Source organism: Ostrinia nubilalis, chromosome 24, assembly GCF_963855985.1.
Source record: "Ostrinia nubilalis chromosome 24, ilOstNubi1.1, whole genome shotgun sequence".
NCBI classification, from domain to species: domain Eukaryota; kingdom Metazoa; phylum Arthropoda; class Insecta; order Lepidoptera; family Crambidae; genus Ostrinia; species Ostrinia nubilalis.
This window is the reverse complement of record NC_087111.1, coordinates 951,991-970,357: the sequence shown is the minus strand read 5'-3', so window position 1 is coordinate 970,357 and position 18,367 is coordinate 951,991. Positions and strand designations below refer to the sequence as shown.

At 35.2% G+C, this 18,367-nt stretch overlaps 1 protein-coding gene across 1 annotated transcript in view; it reads right to left on the bottom strand.

Moving 5' to 3' along the window:
- Positions 1–18,367, bottom strand: part of LOC135083720 (uncharacterized) — a 108,731-nt gene that overhangs the window by 13,398 nt on the left and 76,966 nt on the right. The gene's annotated exons all lie outside the window — the stretch shown is intronic.

Here is an 18,367-nt window from a genome sequence, read left to right as displayed (position 1 = left end):
ACGTGTGTTTAACGAACAGCATTTTATTGAAACTAAGATTTAAATTGGGTACGCTTGAGTAGGTTTCAGCACTCTCAGCACAGTGAAAGGTTTTAAAACATTTGTATCAAATATTTTTTGTATGTCAAATAATAATGTACCTAAGTATTGCTTCTTTCGCGGAAACGTTTATTTTCTATTTTATCATTATTAGTGAACTATTGAGCCCCCCTGATACAGTTTCAGTGAACTCAGCAATGTCAATTTTACAATAAAAAATATCGGGCTATAAGAAAGTTTTGTGTCTATGTCAATTGTTTTCCAAATTGCTTAAGTAGGTAGTTACATACATTGAAGTCTAGTTATCATAAATATGCTTTTGCACATACTTATCCCTGTGTTTTGATTGCGACTCGAGAGCTTGTCTGAGTGAAAAAATAAGAACTTAGTCGACAAGTTACATCACAATGAAGATACTAAAACACCCCCATTAGATCGGGCAGTAAAAGCTATCAATGGACAGTAAATATTTATTTTGTCTACGAAAAGAATATTTATTTTCCTTCCGGGCCAGACTTGATTGAAGTACGCAATGCAGTGGAAATATTTTGATACTAGCGTTTGACCGAGGCTTCTGCTGCGTAAATTTTGATCTGCCAAAGAAAGCTTTTACAAACACATGTACCTACCTCAATTAAAAGATAAGAAATCAGTTATCACCATATTAATATAATTTAACGATTCTCCAAAACAGATCGGCATAGGTACTTACCTTAGTTCAAAGTTACGAATTGAAGAAAAAGAAGTAATGTTTTTGTAAGAAGCAACAAGAAATAATAACGGAATATATTCTAGTCTGAACTTATGAATAGAGATAGGGAGTGAGAAAGTATAACTTTATGTGCGTTTCATCAAGATTCTATCACCTATACTTATCCAGTATCAACTTCCAAGGCATATTTTTATGTCAAACGTATATATCTTACTCAAAGACTTTACGCCTTTTCTTTAAAATTTACGCACTCTAAAACACAAGTTGGTTTGTTTTCGCCCCAAAATTTATCAAGTTGATGAGTTTCATCGGTAAATCTGTGGTCGCTGCCGAAAAAGTAAGCATTTACCCTAACGCCGCCTGTCGGAGAACCACTCCGACGCAATGACCCGTCAGATTGACTCAGGGCTGCCGATGATTTGAATTTATTTATATAGGTTCGTTCGTTCGTTCTTTTGTTTCAGTCGAAAGACGTCCACTGCTGGACAAAGGCCTCCCAAAAATTTTGGTACTAGCTGCAATATATTCTTGCGGGAAATGTGACCAAATTATTACTTACAATTTAATTTATGAAAAAATAAATGTACGATGTTGCACAAATAGGACGAGTTACTCTCCTATCCTGCTTGTAAAATTGATAGGCCTCTTCCAATGATTTACATATGGATGAATGAATGGGGGAGGTCTATGAGGCAGTGGACGTCATGATGATGATGATGATTAAATTGATAGCCATAGAAAGCTCGCTAGCAGAAGTTGGATGTGACTATCCGAATACAAAGTAAAATGGTGCGTATTAGGGTAAGCCTTTGACTTTCACTGCTATATGTTGATGATAACGATGATAAAGAAGTAATTTATAAGAAAGTTATAGTCGCGAGAAGCACCTGGATCAGGACAAGGCAGGCCTGGTTGTTCTGAAAATTGTTGGGGGAGACTTTTGGCCAGTAATGGACGTCATTTGAAGAAAGCTTTGGTTTGGACAAGTGAGGCAGCCCTATCTCAAGGCAGTGCTCAAGACTCGGCGCAGCCTCTCAAGCGGCACTCATCGCCGGACGGTCGTGACAGCCCGTTAGGTACCGGCCTGATTGGGGCTATCGGGACCGAATGCAGACTTGGGATTAACTCTCAGGTGACTGAGTGAGGCTGTACTCTGGGATAGACTTTAAAATATATTTTCATTAGGGTTCCATTCCCAAAGATTTCCAACGGGACTTTTTTACAAGCTTTATTTAAGCGTCCATTTCGTCGTCTTTCCGAATATAAAAATTCACTTCCTTATTAAAAATTTTACTCGTAACAGCTTATTTTATAGACGATTATAAATAAATGTTAACAAGTTTGGAACCGATATGTTTTATAAATTTATAGGTAACAATAACATTCCAGCACCTTTGAAATTACTGATATTATGTTACAATTTTCAGGGAATCAATTGATGTCTCCTAAAATTACATGGCACAGTAATTCACAGTTCTCATAATAATTATGTCTGTGTCATTGCGAAACTTGGAATTTCAATTAAAGGATAGAGATCCTTGATCCTAACGATCTTCAAATCAATTACATGGGTGCGTGACAGTTTATATAAGTTTATATGATATAAATTCATTTCAATAACGTTCATATTGTATAATAAATGTATGTTATAATAACACTTGATATAATTTTTTAACATATAATGTTTACTTCATATAATAAATCATTTCTAATAATATCATTTCAGATACCAATCACAACGCATAAAGACATTTGATATAAACCTTACTTAATCTAAGACTCATTTGATGTAATTTTGTTTAATATAAATATTATTTCACATAACCATTACTTGTAATAAATATTATTTGTTATACTCTTTAATTGATATAATTTCTGATAGATATAACTTTAAGTATGTTCTTCTTTAGCTTGACTTATAAATGACTTTAGTGACAAAAACGAATCGCCGTAAAACCGCCGGCCAGCAAGCCGAAGACGCGGTGTCGAGCGAAAGCCATCTGCGACGATTAGCACGCGAGGGACCGCCAGAGCCCCGCAGTGCCGGAGCCGTGACAGAAGTCTCAAGTTTTTAGTCAAATTTGCATGCTGCATGCCTGCATGCCTGCTTGCTTGCTTGCTTGCCTGCTTGCTTGCTTGCTTGCCTGCTTGCCTGCTTGCTTGCTTGCTTGCCTGCTTGCTTGCCTGCTTGCTAGCTTGCTTGCCTGCTTGCTTGCCTGCATGCTAGCTTGCTTGCTAGCTTGCTTGCTTGCTCGCTTGCTTGCTTGCTGCATGCAATGCTTATTATAACAAATGAACTTTACATAAAATTATTATTGTTATATGATTTAAGTTTTATAGGAAAATAATTTTATCTCATTTGATTGTTCGACATTTTGTTTTTATATGATTTGAATGTTATTTGTTTTAAATAGTATACATTGTAAGTTTTATAGAAAATATTCATTATATCAAACCATTTTATATCAGTTAATAGTTATTTGTCTTAAAATTATTCGTTTTAAAATTATATTATTCGTTTATTATAGTAAATAATTATTATATTAAACGATTTTATATAATTTGATGTTATATCCTCTAAGTATTATATGATATGTAGTTATATCATACATTACACACCCGTAACAATTATAATTGTCATACAGATTACCAAAGCCGTATTTATTGCCTATCCGCTTTAATCTGTAGAGATTTTCCATTCACAATACAAAAATTTGTTTTATATCGGACGACAACCAGGTATTTAATGAAGTAAGAATAAATGCATGATAGCAAAATTAAAGAAGTGGCAACATTAAAGTTCAATTTCAAGTCCAATGGCGCGATTCAAAAGAAATGAACTATTACAGAAAACTCAGTCAGAGTTGACGCAAGAAACACTGAGTTATCCTATGTCTAAGATAGTACGTCTACTACGAGTACAACTAAGGGTGGATTCGACCAAACAAGAGTAAATATTAATCTCAGAGTACAAAAGACATTTTGACATATTTCCCGTTCCGTAGGTACTGAAACTGTCAATGTGCTAGTTGTACCACAGAATAATAATAAGTCTTGTACTACGTACAGAAGTTTTACTTCGCGAAGGTATTTAAAAAAATGTATGCTCAATGTCATTAACAATATGGTGTAATTTAGCCTGTCTCAAGAGTCAAGCACCATTTTGTTGACAAACGTCAGTGATCGGCACTGCGCCGAAGCTATAGGGCTGACTTCGGTAAAATGATGTAACGTATGGCGGAGGAAATACATGATTTAGCATGAATTATCATGAATAATATTAACTACTTATTTACCTCTCAGTGTGTTAAGGCAACTTAAAAAAGTACATTCTGTGTTTTTATTATTATTTAGGCAGTTAAATACTGCACAGTATTTAGTACACCATTTTCTTTATTTTCTTCCATCATACACAAGAATACGCGTGCGTGAGTCAATGTTCGCTCGTATGTGAGGCCTTGTCGAATAGTATCCTGTAGGTGGGCCATCGTGCGTGTTTTGTTTTCGATGTAAACTCGCGGAGATGAACAGGCCTGGTTGTACCAGGAGTTATTCTCGGATAAAAGTTTGGTCGAATTGGACCTACTCGTAAGTAATCTGCGTTTGGTGACAGGTAGGTACTTAATTAATATGACTCAGTTAATTGATATAATTTGCAAGTCCGAGCTTTACCAAAAGTGACAGAAGTCAAGTAAGTAGATTGAAGATATACTCTAGCTTAGCGATGAGCGATTATTACTAAATTAATCGAATTATTCGAATGGTCTCTGTAATTGAATGTATTCGATAAGCAATCGCAGTCATTCGATTGTCTTTGATTATGCGGCGAGCAATACCGGAGAGCGGTGCTACGAGTCAGAGATGTTATGGATATCCGTAACCGTAACCGAAACTATCGGATATCCAAAATAATAAAAAAACCGTAACCGAAACCGATTCAAAAGTTTCGGATAAAGGCGGAGTCTAAATCTAATATTTCTTAATATTTGTAATTTATCTGGCATTCCCTAGCACCATCTAATATCTCCACCTGTTTTACTTTTATCATAGGTGTCGTCATAGTACATAAAGTGGCTATGTGGGTCGCGCAGCATCTTGCTATTTGAATTTTATTTCCGGGGACTTCAAAGGTTAATCGCGCGATCTAACGAATTACATGCCTAAACCGTAAACGTAATGGTTGTTACTGTTTTCATAATTGGCTGTCGGAGATTTGATATCATCATCATCATCATTTCTTTCAGCCATAGGACGTCCACTGCTGAACATAGCCCCCCCAATGCTTTCCATGTTGATCGATTGGTAGCGGCCTGCGTCCAGCGCTTCCCTGCTACCTTTATGATGTCATAAGTATAGTATCTATAGTGTTACTGATAAGAATGCATCGTCATCATCGAATTACTAAATCGACAATCGAAAGTTCGATTTCTCGATTGTCATTAATTCGATTTTTTTTTCGAACAATCGCCCATCGCTACTCTAGCTAGGATTATACTCGTTACAGATGAATTAGGAAAATGACCTTACATGTCGCCACTAACATAATCTCTAATCTCGCATACAATACAAGTCCCTAAGATTGTAATATCAAATCTCATGTTATTTGCTGACTCATTTTTATTTGCTATAGATATAACGAAATAGTCAATTTACATGCTTATTGGTCGCTCATCTGAGTCGATGTCAACAACAGGCCCGTTTGCCTTGTTTATAACAAAAGTAAATTGGACAACACAGTTTAAAAACATGAGTAGTTAAATACTACGGCTACGGTCATAAACATCTGCATTCAGGATCTGTAGAACACGTTTACTAACCTCCGTTTCAGAATGAACGAATTTACAGTTTTGTGTGTAGAATATTAATCTGGTCGTAGGAAAAGCGAATTTAAAATTATTCCATGGCCGAAAACTTTTGGTGGACAAAGACGTCCAGAGAGAACCACTAAGGCTGAGAGGCACCACGTTATTTTAACCGTAACATTAACCGGTGCTTTTTGTATGGAGTATAACAATTTTTTGTCGTTTGTCAAAGTTAAAGTAAGATGGTGCAACTCAGCCTAAGTATATTAGTCCATGCCTGGCAGGCATTGCCTGTCTGTAAGAATCAATCATTAAGTTACAGTTTATAATCAAGGCTGAAAGGCTCTATTTGATAAAATTACAATCATAGATGACAAATGTTACAAATGAATTAGTTTTTTAATATAAAAAAAAAACTACTTTAACTTTCCATGATTCTGTACATTATTAAACATGGCCGCCCTTCAGACAGACGATTGTCCTATCCACGAACTGCACTAGTATTTATTTACTTACTAGTATTCATCCAATAAAGCTGCCTCCTCTCCCCAGGCTACGTATTGTTCGTTTCGGGGATCAGTTCAACCCGCCAAAGTTCGGGGAAGTTTTAATTACATTTACAGAATACTTCCGACGGTAATTGTTGTCTTAACCTTCTTGTGGGTTGTTTTACTACCAGAGTGCTGTACGTTAGTTTATATAGATGTTGTTCTTATGACGTGGGCATGCTGATCTGATGCAACAACTTTTTTTCGTTTACCTACTGATCTTGTCAGTTTGTGACGTATGAACATTAATTCAACATTTCTTCTAAAAGTTTATTTGACTTGATTGTAAAAGAGAATATGACAATTTCCTTGTTTGTTTCTTCGGTTAGAAGCTTTACCTATTGTTCAGAAAATATAATACGACATGACCTTTTAAAACAGTAATAAAAATATTTGTGGTTCGTGGAAAATACCAAATCTGGCGTAACAAATCAATGTTTGAAAAATGTAACTAAAAAAAATTCTGTTGAGTTTCATTTTCCAAGAATGAAGTTAAACGAAATCCAATACTTTCTTAAATGAAAACATTCGTTGTTTTGATTCGTAACCAAATAGATATTTACCAACACCCAAATATGTGAAAACATAGAGTATTTATAAATCAAAGTATCAAAAGTGAACAAAAAATCTAAAAGGTGAAAAATGCCTATTTATATTATAATTAAAAAAAAAATACCACAGATGCTAATATAAATCATACTTTGGAAAATGCCTTTTTTAATGTGTCTAATCTGGAATCCTTGCCCTCTGTCAATGAGAACGTAGGCCCTGTAGGGCGTACCAAATCCTCGGTCTTTTATGAGGGTTTGGATAAGGAGGGCGTGTCCAACAGTCCACAGCATAAGTGTGTGCAAAAAGGTTACTCCTTACTACGAGTGACATAAAATACACCCACTTTTCAGTTACAAATTTTAGAACACCTTAGTTCTCTTTCACATAAACATGATCGCAAACAGTCTCAAAAACGAATTGGAACATCCATTTCTATGCTGATAGATGGGTCTGCCTCAGACTATAACTGGACATAGCTGATTACACAAAAACAAGCCTTTTTATACTGCTCTGGAATGTTATTACTTCCGATTTTCGAAATCTTACTTCGGCTGTGATAAGCGATTAATTTCCTTTAATTATCTTTTAAAAATATCCTATGTTCTATATTTTATATGTCTATGTTCATCAGGGAGAATGTATGATCAGACAAAAAATCAAATCCTTTCTGTTTCTCTATGTATACATTTTGTAGATTGTCACTGTTGACATTTTTTTGGCGTCAATCCAGCGAGTCTTCTGAATAAACGTTCATTGTGTCTTCAGATTCACAGAATCCCATGGGAGAAAAAACCCTGACTCCGCGTCTGAAGCGAATAAAAAGGTTTTACTTGTAATTACTTTACATGTGTTACGTGTATGGATACCCGAGTATGCCAAAGGTTAAATTTAGAGTTGTGTGAGACTAGTGTTTGATTGCATCTTCATCCGTGTAGATTTAAATAAATTATAGCCTATCTTGATGTATATGATAATTGTAAAGTTTCATCAAACTATTGTAACTAATCTAATGTCCACTAGTCTTTTTGGCTTGAAGCACGTAAGCTTAAACATCATCACCAGTATTCAACATCTCAATCAGCTACTCTAGTCTAATTTACCAGGATTTTGCTTACACTCTCCACGTTGGCTAGACGGGTTGGGAAGACCTGTAGGCCTAAGATGCGCGCCGCGATAAGCGGTTATCACGCCATTTTATCGATTTTGCCCATACATTTTGACGTCGATAAAAGTTATCACGGCGCCCATCTTAGGCCTACTGAAGTTCGAATTATTTGTCCCATACTTAGTTGTCTTCTACGACATCTACACGACGAGGATTGCATAGTCGCCTTTTACGACATCCACGCAAAGACTGTAACTCTGCCGACACCAAACGGAACGGAAGCATAAGCTTAATTTACTATATCATAACTTGCAACATTGTTTGAATAGCCTCGCTAATTCTCGGTAGTGCTATAAAATGTGGTTAACCCTCGCTGTACGAGGTGGGGTGTGACACACCCCAGTCCTTTAAAAATAGCCACAATTTTAAAAATTTGCAAGTGCTGAATTTGAAATTCTCAGTAGCTGGAATTATGACACTGCTGCTTCGATCAGCGTTGCAAAATCAGTCCAGCGGTGACTACCAACTGAGTTACATGCCTTTAAAGTTCCTGTGGGTGTCACACACCCCACCTGGTACGGGACGTTGTTAAAAAGTTTAAAAAAAAATCTAACAGTTTTGGTGTAATTTATATATTTTTAGCTTTGTCAATTGAATAAAATTCAATACAAATATTATTTTTCGTGATTTTTACGGTATCTGAAATTTTCAAGCACTTTTAGTCAAATGAGATGACTTTTAGTGCGAATCTGGAAGTTTAGTACCTACTGAGATCCGAAGATGTATGTGAACATACACTTATGGGCTACAATTTATACTTGGTGATACAATTTATGGGCTACTGAAATGGAATAACATATTTTATAAATAAATAAAATTGTTACGCTCCCATTTTATGCATTGAGCATACTCATTTTCTTTCATTAGAATTGTGGTAAATTGAAAACCGATGATCAAAACAAATTTATACCCTTCCAGTTTTTAATTTACTTTTAAATTATAAGTAAATACTTGTACTTTGTTAAATAAAAACGGTTGTCATAATTAAAGGCACTAATTAAAAATTATACATAGGAAACTGATTCCTAAATTACAAGAACAACGGAAATTGTGTCTTTTTGTTTTTTTATGATAAAAATGTTATAATACATTTTTTCAGCTCAGAGCATTTCTTAAACCTAATTAGCGCATACGTAAATAATCAATATTAAATATAAAATTCCACCTAAAAAAATGTTGAATGAAAATTTTATCACTTTGTATATTGGGGTGTGTCATACCCCACCTGGTACGGGACGTAACTTTTAGTCACCTCGTACACGGAGGGTTAAACTAACATTTTAATCTCCGAGCTGCATTTCAACTCGCACAGTCAACGGCGGATTATCTCTGCCGGTGCAGTTCCTGCATAAAGTTGCGGAGCTGGTGGAAGTTGGTGTTGATCGTATTGATAGTTAGTGGAAATGGTTCTACGGAAATGATTTTATTTCAAAAGCTAAATTACTATTCGTAAGGTCATTATGTATATTCGCTGAATTATTATTCATATTTTTTTGTCGCGAAGTTCTCTTCTATCGTGTGGTTTACAAAAATTGAGTGTTTTTTTTTATAAAAATACAAAATTTTTAATCAAGGGTTATCCCTTAAATTTAATGAACCGCCCATAGGCATCTGATGTGGCTCAATTGGACCTAGCTCCGAAGCAAGAATCATGTTTTTTTACACTCAGTTTGATTAATTCAAGCAAGGATAACAAACTAGACAGTAATTTAATACAACGTGAATCTAACTCAGTCCCAGAACCTCAGGATGAGTCTGTGCCTGAGAAAGCATGATAAGTCACTTTGAGCCATGTCAGACGCGTAAAGCTCATGTCAAGTCTGAAAATCTTCTGATGTCAGCGGTTACAAGTTACAACCTACAACATACCTAGAACTCATTAGTTCACAACTAGACAAAAATAATTTAAGTGTCAGTGGGTCACGTACTCGCGTTCTCACGTAACTATTAAAAAAACTTGAGGTTTCTTTCCAAAACATGAGAGAGACTCAAAACGAACTCAGAATTAAAGGCGTCATTAGAAGAAACCTTTGGCGAGCAAATTGGCCTGTTGTGGAAGCAATGGAGCCGAGGAGAGGTGATACTCAGGACGGAAAGGACTTGGGTCACTGCAGATAAGCGGCTGCGGGTCGGAATGGGGTTTTTATGTGGCAAAAGGCTGGTACTTGACCGCAATCACCTGATGGTAAAGCCCATATTTACAAACGATGCTTACTTAAGTAAAGCAGCAAATCGAACGCACATCATTGAATAGAGCTATGTGATTGGTTCGTGTCTGTAATGAGTCCTCATAGTAATGATTGTGAACACGGGCGTAAGTGTACATATTACAATCTAGGGTAGTGCATGTCTGCCCAGTAAATAATTATTCGCTGTATTAAATTAATAATATTCTCGGACAAAGCTTTATATAAATGCCTTGATAAAAAAGGGCTTACGTATTTTTAATTTTTCATTGTCAAAAACACAACTATTGCGGCTCAGGGATTGAATGTTTGGATTAAAAGAGTTTGTATGTTAAAAATTACTGTAAAAATTAAATGCTGTAGCCAATAGTACTTCTGAATACTCATCTTGAGAAGGATGAGCATTGGAAGTTGAGTTTTTTGGAAATGTTGTTGTAGATTTTGTTTTAGAATTTTCTAGGGCATCGTGTATCAAAGTGTTGTGTTGACCGGAACATTTGCGGCACGTTTTCGTAGAGTTGCATTTTTTGCCATTATGTGAGAATAGGCAATTTACACAAATACCAAGTCTGTTAATGGTCATCAGTTTTGTTTCGTTCGACATTTTCAAGAATGTTGTGCAATTATAAATGCCGTGTTCATTTTTACACAAAGGACACGTGTAACTCGATACATGAAACGTTTTCGCAATATTACCGCCGTTGTTTGTGCGATTTGCGTTAAAATATGGTTTTTTATAGTTTGATGTTGTAAAATATTGAGATCCTGATTGATTGTTAGATTTTTGAGAAGGTATTTCTTGTTTACGTCGAGATGATGTTTCTAGCACAGTGAACTTGCTCTCGAGAAAGTCTAGTAGTTCTTGTAAGTTGGGTAAAGCACGTGGATTGTTGACTGATTCTAAGTAGTCAGAGTAGGTTTCAGAATCTAGTTTTTGAGACAAAATATGAACTATAATTGGGTCCCAAGTTTCTGTTTCCACGCCAAGATTTTTGATGGCATGAAGTGTTTCAATTGTTACGTCATGCATTTTCTTAATGTTTGTTAGTGAAGGTTGCTGCATAGTTGGTAGGTTGAATAGTATGTTGATATGAGACGTAAAAATTAGTCTTTCGTTGTTATATCGATGGTTCAAGATGTTCCAGGATGTTAAGTAATTGTCAGAAGATATTGACAAATGTTGAATCAACCTCTCAGCCTCACCTCTCAGTTTACTTTTCAGAAATTGCATTTTCTGTGCATGTGATAATGTTGGATTGTTATGAATTGCTTCATTGAACAAGTCTTTGAAGGACACCCACTGCGTGTAGTTCCCACCGAACACCGGGATGTCTAATGTTGGAGTAGTTTTTTCTCTATGCGACACTGACCACATTTTCTTGTTAATTTCCCTTTTCAACATGTTGTATTGTTTTTCGTTTTTAGAAAACCTTGCTTCGTACTCTAAGTTTTTTCCATCTAACTCACTGTCTATTTCCCAATGTAAGCTGTCTATTGTTGTCCAACGTGTTTCTAATAATTTCAATGCGTCCTCAAACTCCCACTTATCTGTCATCTGTTCTATGTTGATATTAGACACTGTTCTCTCAAATGCCTTGAAGTTGCCTAGCTGTTTACGTAATGTTTCGTCTAACTTGCTGTAGGATCCTTGTTCACCCTGCAGCTGTTCTGTCCCTGACATTCTCTGTTTATCAGACATCTTTGAGGTAGATGCCGTCTGTTGTGATTGGAATTGTTGACAATCACTGTTAATGAGGTTTTTGAACTGTGTGTAGATCGCTTTAGTCGCGTCGTACTGTTTGTTTTCAAAATATGGGTCTGTTTGGCTAACGTTTTCTACTAATTGTTCGTGATTAAATTGGAATTCATTCCATAGTTCCTCTAGTTTGTTCCACCGCCTTTTGAAATACTCAAAACTGTTCTTACGTTCAGCGCCATCCTTTTTATAGTTCTTAAACTCCCGTTCGATATCTTCGGAAAGCAGGTATTGCGATTCCAAAGTTACCATGTTTGATGTTATTGTTAAGAGAAATAAATGGACAGATCTTACAGGTGTTGTTCAGCTTACGGGCTGCTGCACACGCTGCTGATGCTCCGTCCTGTTGTTGTTGATGTTGATGTTGTCCAAACACTGCAATCCTTTCACCAATGTTTTGCTAGTTCATACACCTCACTTATCGACACCAAACCAAAGTTTTTTACCGACTCGCGAGGCCGTTGCTCGAAGGACCAATATTGCGGCTCAGGGATTGAATGTTTGGATTAAAAGAGTTTGTTGTTAAAAATATAGTTCTATTCCATGTTCCACAGTAATGTTAAAAATGTTAGACTTATGTTAAAATGTTATGTTAAAATGTTAAAAATGTTATGAGCGCACCCGGTCGCGATGGTTCCGTGATTTGCACTAATTAGTTATTTGAGGTAAAATCGATGCATCGCGAACGAGTGCGCTGATTCAGTTTGTTCGGTCATATTACACCGAACATCAACCAATAGTTAATTTACTTTTTCTCCGGAGAGCCCTTTGGAGATTTATTCAGATATAAAAACACAAAAAATTTAAAACCAACATTTTAAGTTGTACAAATATTTTAGGATGAAGGTAGGTTGCGCATTATGAACAGGACTTGGACGATTGGATTCATACTGCGCAAAAATGGCACTTACTGAACAACATGCGACATTTTGGCCTTCAACTAACATTTTCTTTGAAAGTAGGTGTGTATTAACGTAATCATTTTACACTTTACTTGCTTTAAGCGGCGAAGTTTCCCCATCAGAATTTATGCTAAGCGATGCAATTTGGAGAACTTTTGATTCTTTCAATTTCCGCTCTCGCTTCTGCATAGCCGCCGTAAAAATAATGGGGTATAAGTACCCGCTTCTCCACGTAGGGTAATTTACCCGAATCGAGGGTAAAAATTAAATTACTCTTGCAAACTTGGGGACATCATGCGGATTATTCGTTTTCACCCAATTTCACGTTTGATTAAAACGGTTGGTCAATTTAGGAGTTCTGTAAGGTAAACCATTGATGTCGACAGTTACTTTGATTTGGCCGCTTTTGAGCTTTTACTTTCATGTTTATTAATATAATTATTAACCTTTTCAACTGTTTTAGTTTCTGATATTAGAGCATAGAGATAGTTAATTTATTCCTGAAGGAATTACTAATCAAAATCAATTTCTGATTAATTAATAGGTATATGGGAATGAAAAGCAATTATTCTTGAATGATAGAAATTGCAGACCGTAATTAAATTCACTCACACAGTAATCGAAGCCTAAAAACTATTACCACTACACTATAAAAGCACAAAAAACCTTTCAGTAATGCGAAACTGACTTGTGAAAAAGTTTGCCTTGGAACTAAATACTAACCAACTAACAGAAAAACAAGTAAATCAATAGGACGAATTGATATTACAGTTCTGTGTTTTTAGTTTACAAACTGAAAAATAAATTCGTGTGTAGAGAAAGAAAAATACCAGAACAAACAGAGTTACATTTTACTTTGTGGCTTGCAACAAAAATAAACGAAAGCAAAGCTAAATTACAAAAAAAAAATTGTTACACGCCCAATTGAGCACAAACAACTGAACCGCAGGAAAAATTACAGTTGCGCAAACCGCAAAACTTTATATTCAAGTTCCACAAACTCTGCATAAACTATTTACTGAAACATTAACACATAAATAAAGCGCGACAAAACAACGATGAAACCGCGAAATTGCTTTAAACAAAACCCAGCGATGCAGTGATATCCGGATCACGCCCGATATAACCGGTTTCAGCCGGTTATTACCGGTTTTGGGCCGATAAAACTGGGCCGTTGCCGGCACGTTGCCAGATGTCCGGAGTTTTATGAAAATTACGGCTCAGAAACCGGTGATAATATGCGGAACAAATGTTGCGATCGAATAAAATATACGGTTTAAAGTTTATTAATAATTTTGTGCCGTGAAACGGTTTGCCTCGCTGGGAATTGTCAATGGCCGAATTACACGCCGTTTTAAATAAATCTCGTCGCTTTTCGATAACGAGAATTGGTTTTCATCATCATGGTAGTACAATTTAAATTAAATACAGTTTATTTTTTGGTTTAAGTGTTATAAGAGCACATCTCGAATTTTGTGTGAATTCAATTGGCGATTTGTTTGGTTGGGAAAACAACCTAGTTGATGTGTTACGAGTACAGTGTGCCTACCATGAGTTTACGTTAGGTGTGCTCGCTAGCGACTGCGTAAAAAAATGACATTTAAATGTATGACATATTGTGCAGCGCCCCTAGTGGCTACTTTCAAGAAATAAAATCTTCATAGAATTTTTTGACGTATTCGCTAGCGAGCTCACCTAACGTAAACTCATGGTAGGCACACCGGTATCGTTTGCGCTTTTCTATTAAAGTTAGATATTGTTTACAAATGATAACTAAAGTTTTGGGGCAAAATAAGATACTGAAAGTTAATGTTACGCCTCAATAAATCCTTACTACCGTCATCTAAATTCATAGACCGGGATCATCGTGTTTAGATGAAACATCTTATGTAGTTATAATAGGGTCGATTTTTCAATAAAAATGTAGTATTTTGTGCTGTAGTATGTAGTATCTCTTTACTATCATAGTTTTTGTCTTGCTTTTCCTGGTCGTGCACACTCTATGAATATAAAGCAGCGTTGTGACAGAACAGCTTCATTATTTAGGGTGAAACACACGTTTTAGGAGATATACGATTTAATAAACGATGATGTGGCTGTATTTTTTGTGCTGGAGCTTGTAATAATAGAGACGGGCTGAACTGTTTATATTTTGTTTGTGTGAGTAGAATATTGTAATATTCGTTACTAAAAGGACTTTTTGATATGAGTTAATAGAATAATGGAGATCGTCGGTCCGTTCAGAAAAGAGGCGTCCAGAAGGACTTAGTAGAAACTAAGTGATGTAAAATTAAGATGTGTTGTAAAGATTATGAATTTTTAAAATTATTAAGATGCAAGAGTGAGCCGAGATGTGGTCCTTACTAATCCTTTTCTTCATCTCTGTCAATCAGCGTCATTTCCTATTACCATGACACGATATTTGCTATGTTGACAATACAGATTTGCTGTCAAAAAAGTCGCCATTGGTATCATTGGTAAAAAATAATTAGATTATTAAGGTCTGTGTCAAATAGCAAGTCAAATTGCCGTCACGTGTGTGCGGAATTATTTTTTAATATGTCCTGACATTTGCGTCCCCCGCTGTGACCCCACCACACGTCACATCAGATTAGGACGCCGCAGCCTTGCTTGCACAGGCTCAATTTAGGTAATGTTACCTTACTTCTACATTCTAAATATTAAAAAAAAACTTTGTTTTGCAAAATTTTCCAATTGGAACCAGTAGTTTCTGTTATATCCACGTTCAAAAAAAGTCTTTAGATTTAGGGTGGATTTGACCATAGGGTCATTCCATGACAAATGTTACCGAGGGTGAAAAACTAAATATGTTCTTTTCGCATTAAATCTGACGAATTTTGAAAGTATACGTTCCAAATTATAATGTGCAACAAAAAAAATCTAAAAGAAACAAGTAATTTTTAAGTTATTAGTCTTCAAAGTCTATACTTAAGTCAACTGTCTGAATGATCATTTTCTCTCCAATTATTAGTAATACGATTAAAAAAAAACTATCAATCTGTGAAACGTTTTGCCACTATATGATTCAAGGGTATTTATCATAGTATTGGTAGACAGCGTCATAGTCCCAAAAAAATTTATAATCATCAAGTTTTAAGTGTGTTTTCTTGTTACTTCGGCGATGTAACACCCGAAACAGAAAAACAGGTATTTGTTTTATTATTGTACCATACACATGGATTAGGGTAACAATATTTGGTAAAAGTAAGGTCATGGTAGTAATGATTTTAAATACTAACTAAAATCTGAGCATGATATTAATTTAGTATGTTTCTTTCTTGATTAAAAACTGTAACACCCGAAACGTTTCGGGTATTACATTTTTATTTATATGTCGATATTGTGTGTATATTGCTTGGAGAAGTGAAAAAGTATTACTGTGAGGGTCCTTTGACCTCCCACTAGTGCTGGCATCGGAAAAGGAGTCATATTTCTCAATTATGCCTTTTTTGAAATGTCGACTTAACACTAAAATTAAGGTATTGCTAAAAAATGTCGATGTTTGACATTTCCAATAAATATCGTAATTAGAAATTAAAGTAATGCTATTTCAAGCCAAAAACAATAGAAAAAGCTATATTCTGAGGAAAAATTAAACTTGAACTTTGTATATTTTTTTAAAAAAAGCTGATTCGTAATTTCAAACCAGAATTCGCTCTATTTGTGTTTATTTGTTGTACTCCTTATTTTGTAGTACCTAGAGACTAGTAAAACACCGATTTTATAGATAAATTGCGTTGAATTTTCGTACTCGTAACACCCGAAACAGAACCATTGTAACACCCGAAACAAAGAAAAAAATTATAAAAAAATAGTAAAACGTTTTATTTAACAGTGATTGTATATTACATGGTTTGTAAATTTCATACTTTAGAAGTCCTGTAAGTTTTAGGTATGATTCATTAAAAAAATTTGCTAAATTTCGAGTAAATGCAGCAACAGTCAGAACATAGAGGCAAAATCTCGTAACGCCCGAAACGCACACTTTTCGACTCATATTTTCGTTATCCTACATTCTAAGCTGTACAAACTTTATTATTTAAATAAAACAACTAAAAACGGACAGATTAAGCCACTAACATTATTAAAATACTATTTCAAAATACATGAAATTGTTGAATATGTGTGTACGAACGTAACACCCGAAACGATGGAATGACCCCATACAAGAGTAAATATTAATCTCAGAACAACCGTCAGTAATTCGAAATTTTGACATATTTCCCATACTGAAACTGTCAATGTGCCAGTTATACCAGGAGTTATTCTCGGATAAAAGTTTGGTCAAATCGGGCCTTAGACTGCCCAAAACGGAGCAAAGGTTACCCAAAGGTGCTTCCACCCAATAAATCTAAGCACCAATTTCATTAGCCGCCCCCGATACTCGTTAGCATCCCCTAGGCGCTCCCTAACATCATTTGGTACACCTGCAGACTCGGCTAATATTATTATATCAATTTAATTAATAGGTCTTAACAGATATTAGCCTAGATGTTATTTTTAGTTACATTAATAAAATTAATTTGTGTTTTATGAAGACGTTATGTCGTTAAATACACGAGTGCACATCAAAAAACATCTTGGTATCGTAGGATAATATCTGTACCCCCAGTGAAAAGGGATCTAACTCGACTTAGATCAAAATTGACTTTATAACATAATGTGAATCTCTGAAAAATTAGCTATTTTTGTATCTAATCGGTATGTTTCTACGACGTATAGAAAAGAAAATAATGTTGTGCCAAATGATACAAGTAAGGCTTTGTGAACCAATTTTGAGTTTTCTTTCGTGTATATTGATACATGTCTACTTTTAACAAAGTGTACCGAAGGCTTCTTTCAATTTTTTATTGTGTCAAGAGGTATGACTCGTGTTACTACTTTTTACACGATTGAAGTTGTTCAGATTGAATTTGTGATTAACAATATAAGATGACTCATATTAATATACACAAAAAAACTATGTATTGTTGGTTGGTGAAAAAGAATGTAACTTAATTTAAATCACAAAAAGTAAAAAACAAAAGGTTATTTTTTTTGTGTATAATGATTCAATTAGACTAATACCATTAACCACAAAAGTTTCGTACATGTGTAAAATGTTATAAGTTACTTAGATCAGAAACATTTGAAAATCGCAACTAATAATTTGGTTAATTATTTGGTGTAAAATGATATAACTTAGCCCAAACGTCAGATTAAAGGAAAAAATAATGTCGTAGTTTATAAATCAAAGAACTTTAGTTAATAGTTTTAATAAATAATGGTGAACATCTACTAGTTAAACATATTATAATTGAATTCAAAGTGCCTAACGTCAATAAAAGTACTTAATAAGTGCATTATAGAATTTACAAGAGCTCCAACTACCAGAACTCTTTATAAACAAAACTCATCACCTTTGACAACAAATTGAACTGGGCGAGTCATGTCGAGAACAAAATAAAAATGGCCTGTATAGCATTCCATCAGTGCAAGAGACTCATTGGTAGTAGATGAGGTCTCAACCTAAAGATAACACTTTGGCTGTACACGTCGGTTATATGGCCCTCTTACACATATTATTATGGATCACTTGTATGGTGGCATAGAACACAACTATCCACAGCAAGATCAAAACTCCAAAGCCTGCAACGCATAGTAAGCATAGCGGCCACTAGTTGTATGAGAACCACTCCATCGAC